Source organism: Dermacentor andersoni, chromosome 10 (genome assembly GCF_023375885.2).
Source record: "Dermacentor andersoni chromosome 10, qqDerAnde1_hic_scaffold, whole genome shotgun sequence".
Classification (NCBI taxonomy): Eukaryota; Metazoa; Arthropoda; class Arachnida; order Ixodida; family Ixodidae; genus Dermacentor; species Dermacentor andersoni.
The window spans coordinates 122,810,472-122,822,331 of NC_092823.1; the positions used below are offsets into that span (position 1 = coordinate 122,810,472).

The following is an 11,860-nucleotide window of genomic DNA, read 5'->3' on the forward strand; positions in this document are numbered from 1 at the left end:
AGAGGCCACAAAATCATGCAATTAAATTCAAGTCCTCCTCACAAGTGATGTGAATGACTGACGAGGTTTCAGTTTTCCGGACAAGAATTTTTCCATTGGAAACCCAGGAAAATTTCCACTGTTTTTCTTTCCTTTTCTGAATGGTCTTGCCGAGCAATATCTTCAACTCCGGACATAAATGTTCATTTATGTAAATAGGATTATCATTTTCTAATTGCAAGTTTAATGTGGAAAGCTTCTTCCTTTTTGCGAGTTGGAGGAAGTTGTCTCTGACTTTGCGAGATGTAAATCGGACAACAATGTTGGATTTTGTTTTATCTTTAGTTGACACGTGATGAACTACATCAATGTCCGATGCGGAGATTTCCGTACCAAGTTTAGCCCCAAGTACCTGCACGGTATTTTCAAGGTTCTCATCAACTGTGAAAGGAAGACCCTTAATTTCCAAATTCGTTGCTCTGCTGTATTGCTTCAAATCAATCACGTCTTTCTTTGTGGCGGCAAGTTCCTGTTTAAGGTGCAGGTTTTCTTTTTTAAGCTGTTCATTGTCGTCTTTGAGAGTCTTGAGATCCACGCAGGCACTCTCTAGCTTGGTCTTAAGATCATCAAAGGAATTACTAATATACTGAGTCGCATCCTTGATTTCGTCAAGGTCAGTCCTGATTGCATCAATTTTGTCAAGCTTCAGTGACATGTCCTGAACAATTTTCGCCAATTCTTTGATGGTGGTAGGTGCTTTTTCTCCCATCATACCCTATTGAAAAAATATGTATGAGAATTGTACGAGAACTTCTCTACGCTATTATTGCTCCGTAGACTCAACGATGTCGTATGTCACATGTGTACGAGAGGACATCGTTACTGAACGAGATCGTTCTCGTATGGGTACATTGAACGAGATTATTCTCGCATAGCTATGCTTGACGAGATAGTTCTCGCACGTCTATGCTCAACGATATCGTTCTCGTTTGTGTATGCTACATGAAAATATTCTCGTTCAGCTATGCAAAATGACACTATTCTTGTTTAGCTGCATTCTACAAGTGTTCTCATTTGTGTTGAATGAGTTTTGTTCATGCAATATTTTTGGTGAAGTTCCACACAGTAACATCTACTGCCAACATTACATTGAGTTAATTTCTATCATGTGAGTCGGCCGATGTGCCAGCTCGGAGACAAAGAGGACACTTTTTAGGGCCCACAATTAACACAAACCATCTTTATTTTGCATCCCGAAGCATGGTGGCCAGGTGCTTGTTCAGGTCCTTCAGCCTCCTTGCCTCTGTATCCACGGTGCTTGGCGTTTTTGAAACAAAGTGCTCGTATGCCTCTGCAAAAAAATGTAAACAAAGCAGCCGGCACTGTTAGATTCTAACAAGCCATTGGAACTGACATGCACAATAGGTGGCTCCACTGCATAACTGAATGGGCTGGTTCTTGCATGATATTGAGTAAAGCGTGAAAATCTCACAGAGAAACAGGAAATAGAAAACACGGAGGCTTATGAGTTTTTTACCTATGTAAATTGATATTTCAACATTAACCACAGCAGCTGAAAGCAAGTGCTCGTCCTCGCATTGTCTTGTTCCTGTCTCTGTTAAATGTTCGTGTTTTACAAACAATATAAATGGCTGCAGAATTGCAATACCAGACCACAGAAATAGTCTAATACTTTTCCACAAGTATTTTACATTAAATGAACAAGTATAACAAGCTCATGCAAGTGAATACACAGATAGCACAGATCTTTGCTACCGCACTGCGGAATATGCAGACGGAAAACACTGCATAGATGCCAGTGCAGAATTGTTTATAGGAAAGATTAATGCACCTTTAATACCACTATAGAAACTAAATGATAGTTTTTGTTAGCGAGCTAGAGCACAGCACTTAATATACGCATACAGCTATGCATGCCCCTGATGTGTAGATGTAAACTGTGTCGGCCCATATGAGAGATCACCTCAATACAACCCGATCTTACCGACAGCCCATTATATTCGTGCAGAAAAAGCACCGTGTGATAGGCATTACTCCTTTAACTTCCAAACACTTTGCAATCCTTATGAAAACATGAGCTAGCAGGACAGGGTCTACTTACTTAGATATGCACCAAGATTTTGTGGTGTCAACGCTGACTTGGCCTCGCCACCTTCCTTTAGCTTTCGCATACATACTTTTGCTCGTAACACTCCTGTGGATTAATTCCTGTGCCTGCCACAAGCATCGGGCAATCTCCCTGGCAAACGTGCTGTCCGTTTTGGCTTGGTTTACCCACATCCACTTACTAGCACAAATAAATAATCCATTTCGATTGTGAACCTACGAAAGATGAAAATTGCAAGAGATTAGTTACTCATATACAAAAATAGCATATGTGCTCTCAGAAAAAGTATCTTTTCCCGAAATAATGGATAAAAAAGGTAACAGTTATTGAGGGAAACTAGGTTGCCAGACACAGTGATGGCACTCAAGGATAACACTAAGATATATGCAAAAGGTTCAAAGTTTACATCCTGGCTGAAGGAAAGCCCTAGTCAATGAAGCTTCACTGATAATGGGCCAGGGACAATTCTAGCTCAGAGGATTCACCACATTTAATCCCACAGTCAGCGACAAGCACCTTTTGTACGGGATATACTAGATTTTCTTTACATTTGAGAAGAAGTTTAGGGAAGCAGATGGGAACAGTAGAAAACCACAGTAAAACTTCTTGCATCCTTAAGGAGCTGCTTTGTCCGAGCTAGAAATTTTACCCTTGAGGCTGAAAAAAGTTCTTGCAGTAACCCAGTGAGCTCAAATTACACATGCGGTGAAAGAAGGGGTGTATACAGTAAAAGCTCATTCATTGAAATTTCCCAGGACTGGAACAAAATTCTGAATTAACAGAATGTTGAATTATTAAGGGTATGAAAATAAGAAACAGACGTTCACACAAAGACACTTTTATACTGAATTAATCCAGAAATCCTGTTTCTATTTCACACATAAGCAGTATGGGAGCTGCAAATGTCAATTCACGACTGATTATACTGCTTGTAGTGGCAAGGGTGTTGAGGAAGTACTCCTTTGCAGTGCAGTCATAGCACAAGACTTGGTCACATCTTTATCAGAAACGTGCTATTCACTACCACGGGTCCATCCCGATAATTTTTTCACCATTGAGCTGGCTGTAACAGATTGTTCTACAAACTCAATGTAACTGGCTGATTGGATGCCAGCGTGCAGGCCACAGTACAATTATTGTCCTCGATAGCCATCATGTTTGTGAGACTGCGTGCATTGCGCCAAGTCACAATGAAAGTGCTACTTGCCACAGTTGACCGCTGCGAACGAAACCGTGGTCATGATCATCACGACTACAGAGTGTGACTATGCAGTTCTGAAAGGCGCCAGCCGCGGGGCACGGCTGGCGACGTAGGCGCGGAGTAGGTCAATCGCGCGCGCCGGTAACCGAACGAACACGCCGAACAACCACCTCCGATCGCACCCCAGCATTCATAGTAGCCATGCCACGTGTCGCATTCGCAGTTGTGCGAGCAACATGCATTGCCTATTAATCTGTTCTTGCCCTTTCGCTTCTCACTTGATATTGCTGGGAAAGCAGTCAAACTGGATAGTTGTTAGACACTGGCGGTCATCTCCTTACCTTCCTTATGAATTGTGCGTTAAATGAGGCTTTTTTCTTGGTGAAAGAGTTCTAGTTTAAGGCCTAAACAAGCTCCATGGCAGTTTGCATTTAAGGAGTGTAAGCATCCTCTGAAAACATGTACATGAGGAACACTGCCGAAAGAGCACTTTAAAAAAAGAACACGAGTGTATTTATCACCGAGGCCAACCCTTGTGTCTTCTTAAATATTTATCAAAAGTCAAACTCAAAACTGATACTAAGGTGCAAGGTGTCCATATCATATTACCTTGTGAAAGCACCGTGGTGCCTGGATATTGTGGGACCAACTCGGACGTGGAGATCAGCACTGATCAGCAACACTGCAGTCTGCTTACAGCTTTTCTGCAGGCCCAGCCACACCTGCATTAAAACAAGTGAGCTTGGTGTCACAAGAGTACTGTATTTACCCGCATAATGATCAGACTTTTTTGTAAAAAAAATGGTCGCAAATTCAGATGTGTGATCATTACGCCGGTTAAATTTCCCGCAAAAAGAATTTTTTTATCCCGCGTTTGCTGCGGGATGGCAACAGGTCAACAAATAGGTGGCTGCCACTGAGTGTAGTGCGGAACACCAAAACAAAAATGGCGGCCGGCGCAGCAAGCTGAACACACCAAATGCGCCGAATGCAATTTTTTTTTCTCGTGAGTACGTTACATGCATTGAAACAGTTTCTTCCGTATCCGGAATGAATATTATCATTAATATCAGTAAGTCTGTGGCAATAACGTAGCCATGTCCACTATGAGGGGGCAGAAACAGATGGGCGCGCTTAGCTGCCAGTGACATAGAAAGACACGGCGGGCATGCTGCGGAAACTGCGGCATTTGTCTTCACTACTATCCTAATACAGCACGTTTCCGCTAAGGGTGGGCGAATATCTTAGCTGTATTACAAGTGTTACAAGATTTGTTGCGTGCCCACGAGTGCAGATGAGAAGAATCGAAAGGTGCCTTTTTTGTTGTTCTTGACCACAACCATTACAAAGCCTACACATAATAAAGGCAATTTTGGTTGTAGCTTTTTTGTCATGGAAGTGCGGAAAGTGATGAAAGGAATGAAATTGGGCATCTGCTTAAGAATGTTTGGTGCGTGCAGACTGCTTGGTTTGTCTTGAAGAGTTGTTCGCGTAGCATTCGACAGATGGTAAGCGCGATCATTAATAGCTAGACTTGGCACATGACAGATCGCTGCGGCAAGTTCGGAGTGTGATCAACACAGGAAATAAAAAAAAAATCGAATTTGGACGACAAAATTCAGGGCTGTGATCATTACGTGAGTGCGATCATTATGTGAGTAAATACGGCAAATATAGAAAGTGACACTGTGAACAAAGCAATACTTATTAGGTAAAAATAAGGATGAAATGCTGATATTCGCCCATAGAAAGCTTTAAGTAACAAAGCTTGCAAGATAAGAAAAATGCAATGTATGGGCCATCTGTACAAGAACATTAATCGAAGGTCCCTTCATTTTTTTAGTTCCTTCTCCTCATGCATAGATGGCAGTCGGGTTAAGTAAACTGGGCCAGATTACCACATAGTGTAAGCAAAGGTGGTCACTTTGTGGGCCAATTATGATACAATAGCACGACACGCATCCCTACAGTCGTTTTAATGTGTTCTGTAATGCTAGCCATCTTGTAGGCCCTACAGTGTCAAAGCATCCATAACCCTAACAGCGTTACCCAGTAGGGATAACCAATAAGTGTGCACAGCAGCACAACTCAGCATATCTATCAGGAGGCTTTCGTTACACTTTTACAACTCTCCTCCTATGGCTTCATCCCAATTTTTGTCAATACAAGCTTGAAGCATCTGCACAAGCTGAATGCACCAGGGCACCATAAGAAATACCACATCTTTCTAACCAATTCCATGTTTAATATAAGACTGGCAAGTTCACTATCATGGGTAGAACAAACCAAATTGTTCTGGAATCTTCCACTACCTGTGAAAAAAAAAGCACGCAAGAAAGAGTACGTAGAGCACAGGGGTGTTGATGGATATTAAATATCACTGTCGTGCAGTAGACACTACGTCGGCAAAACAGGCCAATGTATAAATGACTGGATTTGCAACCATGTTAACTGAATGCTCAGGTCATTTCGTGGTCACTTGGTAGTGCAAAGCTCACTTACATTATTTTGTTTGAAAACTGTGCAACCGTGGCAATGTATAAGGACCATAGCGCTGGCGAAATTCGTTAAGATTTCCTTATATGTGTGACAGGGAATCTGCAAGTTGGCTCTACCTCCAGTGGACTATCATATAGCAAGACTGCTTATTTATCATTGTAAAACAAGCGTCATAGTAGCCATGCCATGTGTCCTTTTCGCGGTTGTGTGAGCAACATGCATTTTCGATTTATCTGTTCTTGCCCTTTCACCTGTCGCTTTATAGTGCTGTGCAAGCAGTAAAACTGGATGGTTGTTAGACTTATGTCCTGTCACTTCCTCACCTTTCTTATGAATTGTGCATTAAATAAGGCTTTTCTTTTGGTGAAAGAGTGCTACACTAAGGCATAAACAAGTTCCATGGCGGTTTGCATTTAAGCATCTTCTGAAAACATGTACATGAGGAACACTGCAAGAAGAACGCTTTAAAAAAGAACACGAGTGTATTTATCACCAAGGCCAACCCTTGTGTCATCGCATATTTCTCAAAACTGATACTGAGGTGCAAGGTGTCTATATCATATTACCTTGTTAATGAAGCAAAGCACAGTGGCGCCTGGACGTTGTGAGGCCAACTCAGACGTAGAGATCAGCACCAGCACTGATCAGCAACACTGTAGTCTGCTTACACTCTTTCTGCAGGCCCAGCCACATCTGCATTAAAACAAGTGAGCTTATTCTCACAAGAGTATAATATAAAAAGTGACACTATGAACAAAGTAATTCTTATTAGGTATAAATAGGAATGAAATGCTGATATTCGCCCATAGAAAGCTTTGAGTTAACAAAGCCTGCAAGATAAGAAAAGTGCAATGTATGAGCCATCTGTGCAAAAACATTAATCGAAGGTCCCTTTTTTTCGCTTCTGTCCTCCTCGTGCATAGATGGCAGACAGGTTAAGTAAACTGGACCAGACTGCCCTGTAGGGTAAGCAAAGGTGGTCACTTCTTCGGGGAGCAGCCTATAGGCTGCTTCTTGAAAGAGTATTAGAATATGCGAATAATGCATGTATGCATTATTCACAAGAGGCCTTGTTTCTCTGAGAATGCCACAGCCAATCACATATTTCAAATTGACCATTTTAAAATGCATGCAAAGTACAGCATGGCTTTGAGGGTACCCCAGACTACTGAAATTCACATCAGCCAAGTTCAGCAGACAACACCATAATTAAGCCTCTAGAAGTTGTGCATTTTACTGCAAGTTAACAGAATAATGAGGAAGAGAAGGTGAGGGAGATGGTGCCACTATAGCATAGTTCAAGCTCTATCCCACATCATGTGCTGAAGGGCAGAGAATGCCCAGCTTTCGGTTATACTCGCACCTGTGACCACTGCACCATGTTGACTGATATGCGTAACAAGCAGTTTATGATACCACGTTATTACATCCTGCAACTGACGTGACATCAGAGATCAGCTTCAATCTTGACGCTATGCTATACTAGGGACAGATAATGAACCGGCAACATTAAAATCTAAAGCAAAAGTGTTGAACATTGTTTGCCAAACCTGCCAGCCTCTGCACTTCATATTTTGCAAAAATTCTAGACAGAAATCCTGTGTTGGAAAGACAGCATGCACTTTCCTAAAGCTTTCTCTCAGCGGCCACATTTTTCTATGCATACATTATTAACCACTATTTACCTTGACACGCTGTACACAAACAGCACACTTGGAAAAGCAGAAACTAATCGGGAAAGTTGGCAGGTACCAAATACACAAATAGAACCTAGAACACATAAATGGCTGTGACCGTTTTGTACGTACCTTGTCAAAGCAGGCAGATCAGATGCTTTGTCGTGCTGTTCAGGCTGCATAGTGCCGCAGTCTCCTTTGTGGTGCAGAGATGCCTCCGTCTCAGGAAATTGTGACATCCCTAAACAATAAATGTTCAGCTTATTGTAATCACTGCTGAATCTGCAAACTTGTGATTTAACAACATCGCGTCAAATTGTGGAAAGCTCTCGTACAGCCAGCTACAAGAAGCTGCATCCGCTTAGACAAATAAATATTTCATTCTTACATCACAGGCGGTTATTAAACGTGTCAAAGGCACGAAAACAAACAGAACACTAAACACAAGAAATACAGGTTGTCTTGGCGACAATCTATAAGCATCAAAGTTTGCATACAAGCTAAAATCTTCTCACGAGTCAGATCATTTGGATGCCGTCGCGCGTTGACGTTAGCTGTGAAAACATTTGCACAACACATCAACGTACTTCTAGAATTGTCTATACGATTTCTTGCTGAGGAATTACGTACAGAAGCAGTGACATTCCCTGCTTGAATTTTTGTGCCCGTTCAGACCAAGCGATGCCCCGGCGCTAGCATACTTCATAACAAAAAGAAAATAAACAATAGATGAAGCTCTTAACAACATCAATCTCGGGGTAATTTTCGTGAAACGTTTTCCTAAATGTGCACTACGATATCAAACGAACATTAGGGAATCACTGTCACTGTTTTTGTAGCTGTACTAATCATCTTCTGCTGCGCATGACAAGGTACACTACATGAACCATAAGAATGCGCTAGGCGCCGGACTTACCTTCTGAGGCGAGCGCTCCTTCGTGTCCGTTCACGCCGCATCGACTGCACGAACAGTCCGTCCAGCGTAGTGTTGAATTGCGGTGAACTACAGTACGCGATAGCACAACTATCAACACATTCTTCCGTGCACTGTGAGCCGATGCGGGAGCGGCGAGAGTACAACACTTCTCATGAGCCGGGCACAAAGAAAGCGCGTGTGGACCGCACTACGATAATCAACAACGGCGCACCGCAAGAAACATACAGCGAGCTAATAGCATTGCACAGGACCCAGGGCTTAGTGATCGTTAATTCACACAAAAAATGAGCACATGTTCTCTACGCACCGCGTAAATATGATCAACAGTACCACATTGACCGCCCGGGCCGCCGCAACAACGTTTAAAGATCCTCTTTAAGTACCCCAACTCCTAGCCTATGCGCACCATTTAGCCCGCTACCGTTCACGCCACCGCAGCGCTGCCATCGACCTCCGCGCCAAGCGTCCAAGCGTCGTCTGCTATAGCCTGGCACGGTTATAGGTGCTTGTCGCGGCACTCGGCATTTACATGGTGCTCGCTGAATAAAGCAGCCGTTATTTCTTTCTGTTGTTGTTTAAGCTGAAGTATAATATTTTACAGACACCATACCTGGGGGTACAGGTCCGAAGAAAGGAATGAGATGAAAAAAAAGTGGGCCTACAAACCAAAGTGCGCACGCAATGTTAACGCTCGGTGACCCACACTTCGCCGGTACCGGCGTCTCCGTGAGCGCAAAACTTGAACCGGACGCAAAAGACCTCGACCGCCAGCCACGTGCACGAGGACAGTGACAAGGCACACGCAGTGAGAAAATAAAATCGGCTACAGCGCAACAAGCGCAAACACCCGCAACTAACCTGCACATGTGAGCAGAGCAGCACCGCTCACTTGGTGCCGAGCTCGACCGCAGCGCCCTCACAGTCCCAGGAACAAGTCGCGCCTTGCTCGAAAGGAAGAGTCGTGCAACTGAGAAAGTAATTATAGGTCTCGGTCCGAAATGAGGGGAAATGACGTCTTTTGTTTACTTCGCCGTCTGTGGTTCCGGTAACCGTGATCGCATGGGTAGCGTGGGTAGTACAGGCCTACAGGCGTATTATTTGAATGTTCTTGCGTGTTTTAGGCGACCTTTTTCAACAACTTTGCTGACATTGCTTTCAACAGCGAGGACAACCTGTGGAGCAGCCCCATCAACCGGACAGGGCCGTAAAATCTGTTTGGAGTTCGCAGCACATCGTCGTTTGGTTTGTGAATGTTAGAAGGTGTTCGTGATTCTCAGCGGCGTAATCGACGACAGATTTGGCGTCGAGTGGTGTACACTTTGTTCAGGCTTGTTGTGCGCCGTTCTACGGATGTGTACTGTGGTGTTGTTTGTGCTTCGGGAAATGGTGCCACGCCGGCGGGATTTGCTTTCTTGTAAAAACGTCCGTACCGTCTTCGGCGAGTGCTTTCGGAAACTGCTCGCCTTTTGTGCTTGTGTGTGTGCGTGTGCGCGCACGCGCGCGCTTCTGATATGCGTCGAACGCGTAGGAACGTCCGTACAGTCTTTCGTGAGCGCTTTCGGAAACTGCTCGCATTCTGTCTGTGTGCGCGCGCTTGACATTCGCCGTTATTGCGATTTGCAAAGGTGTTTTTCATTTGGTGACTGCGTCCGCGAACGCCAGGATGTGATACGCGTTCGTCATTTAAAGACCCTGCTTCAGTGTAGGGTCACTTACATTTTGGTTGCTTGGAGGTCAGCTTTCAACACATGGCAAGGCATTCCAGTGCGCTTAACCATCATTGGCACACGAACTGCTTTGTCATTTCTCCTTTAAATTTAAATTCAGTTTTGTGTAGTATGTAGGCAGATAATGGTCACCAAGTTGCGACGCTCATCTCGTTTTTTGCCACTGCTGTGCACATATGAGGATTTTTTACTAGGTCAAGCTCTCTTAGCAAGTTGTGAAACACTTGTGCAAATAATTTTTCACGGCAGTAACTGTGATCATGACCACGATTGATCACATGACATTTTTAGGGATTGTTATTGTTATTACCACATTTTCTTATTTATTTGTGACAAAGTGCGATGGATTTTGACTGCTATTTTGGCTATCTGTTCACCAACCTATTACACTGTTTTGTGGTTGTGCTTTTTATATTTATATGTGGGCATGCATGGCCAATCTCATGCCTACCTTCTACAATTTGACATAAACAGGCACTAACATGCTCTTAGCAGATTTGTATTTGACAGTATTGTGGTTGACGCACTTGGCTATTAGGAAAATATGCAGGTTCAAGTTCGCCCATTACTACCTCTGACTGATATCTCTGATGCAAAGCAATATTATTAGGATGTGACAAAGCGCATGCATAATTTGTCACTGCTCAAACTGCCTGCAATAAACTTTGCCAACTCGTCCTTGTTTGAAGTGTTTCCAATGTGCTATAATCGCATTGCCAGATTATTTTATTGCGTACACAAACATATAGCATTTTATTATGAAACTTTGATGGTACCCGACTCCTATATTGCAATAAAATCTTAGGCAGATCTACTCTGAACAAAGGATTCATTCTCTGATGGTAGCTTTCGACAATATCATGGTGCTATCCAGTGCCTATTGGCTGGTCGAGGAATGCGTCATGCAAAGGCAGTAGTATCGCTATAAGTGTTCATCCGAGAATATGTCCCCAAGTGAAAATCATTGCATCAAAAGTACCGACAGCAGCTTTGATGGGGATGTATATGTGTTCGTTGCATGAAATTCCAGAAGTTGAACTCTGAACATCTTATTTGCTCTGTAGTTTATGCTGGTATATATGTGTCACAATGGTTGAATGTGATCATGCAGCACATTGATCACGCTCTTGCATGTACTGCAAACAACTCATCATAAATCTCACTGTCATTAATGAGCTTTTGTATGCACTACGACTTGAGTACACACACTTTGTATGCAATTCATAGTCATCCACAAAGATCAAGTTGCTCATACGACTACAGTGCGTACACATCACACACCACCTCACACACGTCATACATAATCTCGTCAGGTCTACGCAACTCATCGCACACATGTCATACAAGTTCTACGCATTCTTATCGCAGATCGCATAAATCTCGTGCACATCGTAAAAGTCTGCGTAGCACATCATACAGATCTCGCTCATTTTCTACGAGAGTTCGTTCAATATGCATTTCATATCGTTCATTTCTCGTCAAATCTGTACGACATGCATACATCTCGTTCAATTTCTCGTCAAATCTGTACGACATGCATACATCTCGTTCAATTTCTCATACAAATTTTTCAATAGGGTAGAGCCAGAGCAGCGAGCGACTTAGAGTAGGTAATAGAAAGAAAGCGTCTAAGTCACGCACCTGCAAGAAGGCGAAGGGCGTTTTTAGCAGCGCTGTTCCATGCGAGCTATTCCCGCTGAGTCGCCCGCTGCT

General features: G+C 43.2%; 1 long non-coding RNA gene across 2 annotated transcripts; it reads right to left on the reverse strand.

Annotated features, from left to right (window-relative positions):
• Nucleotides 1–1,204: 1,204 nt before the first annotated feature.
• LOC126544921 (uncharacterized) lies at nt 1,205–9,127 on the reverse strand. 2 transcript variants are annotated; one of them, XR_007602259.3, is made up of 6 exons: nt 8,400–9,127; nt 7,616–7,724; nt 6,374–6,500; nt 3,918–4,030; nt 2,102–2,322; nt 1,205–1,330 (listed from the first exon to the last, which is right to left on the reverse strand). It is a non-coding gene; the product is annotated as an uncharacterized lncRNA (long non-coding RNA). The 2 variants fall into 2 exon arrangements; XR_008615118.2 differs by lacking the exon at nt 8,400–9,127 and adding an exon at nt 8,114–8,278.
• Nucleotides 9,128–11,860: the final 2,733 nt, after the last annotated feature.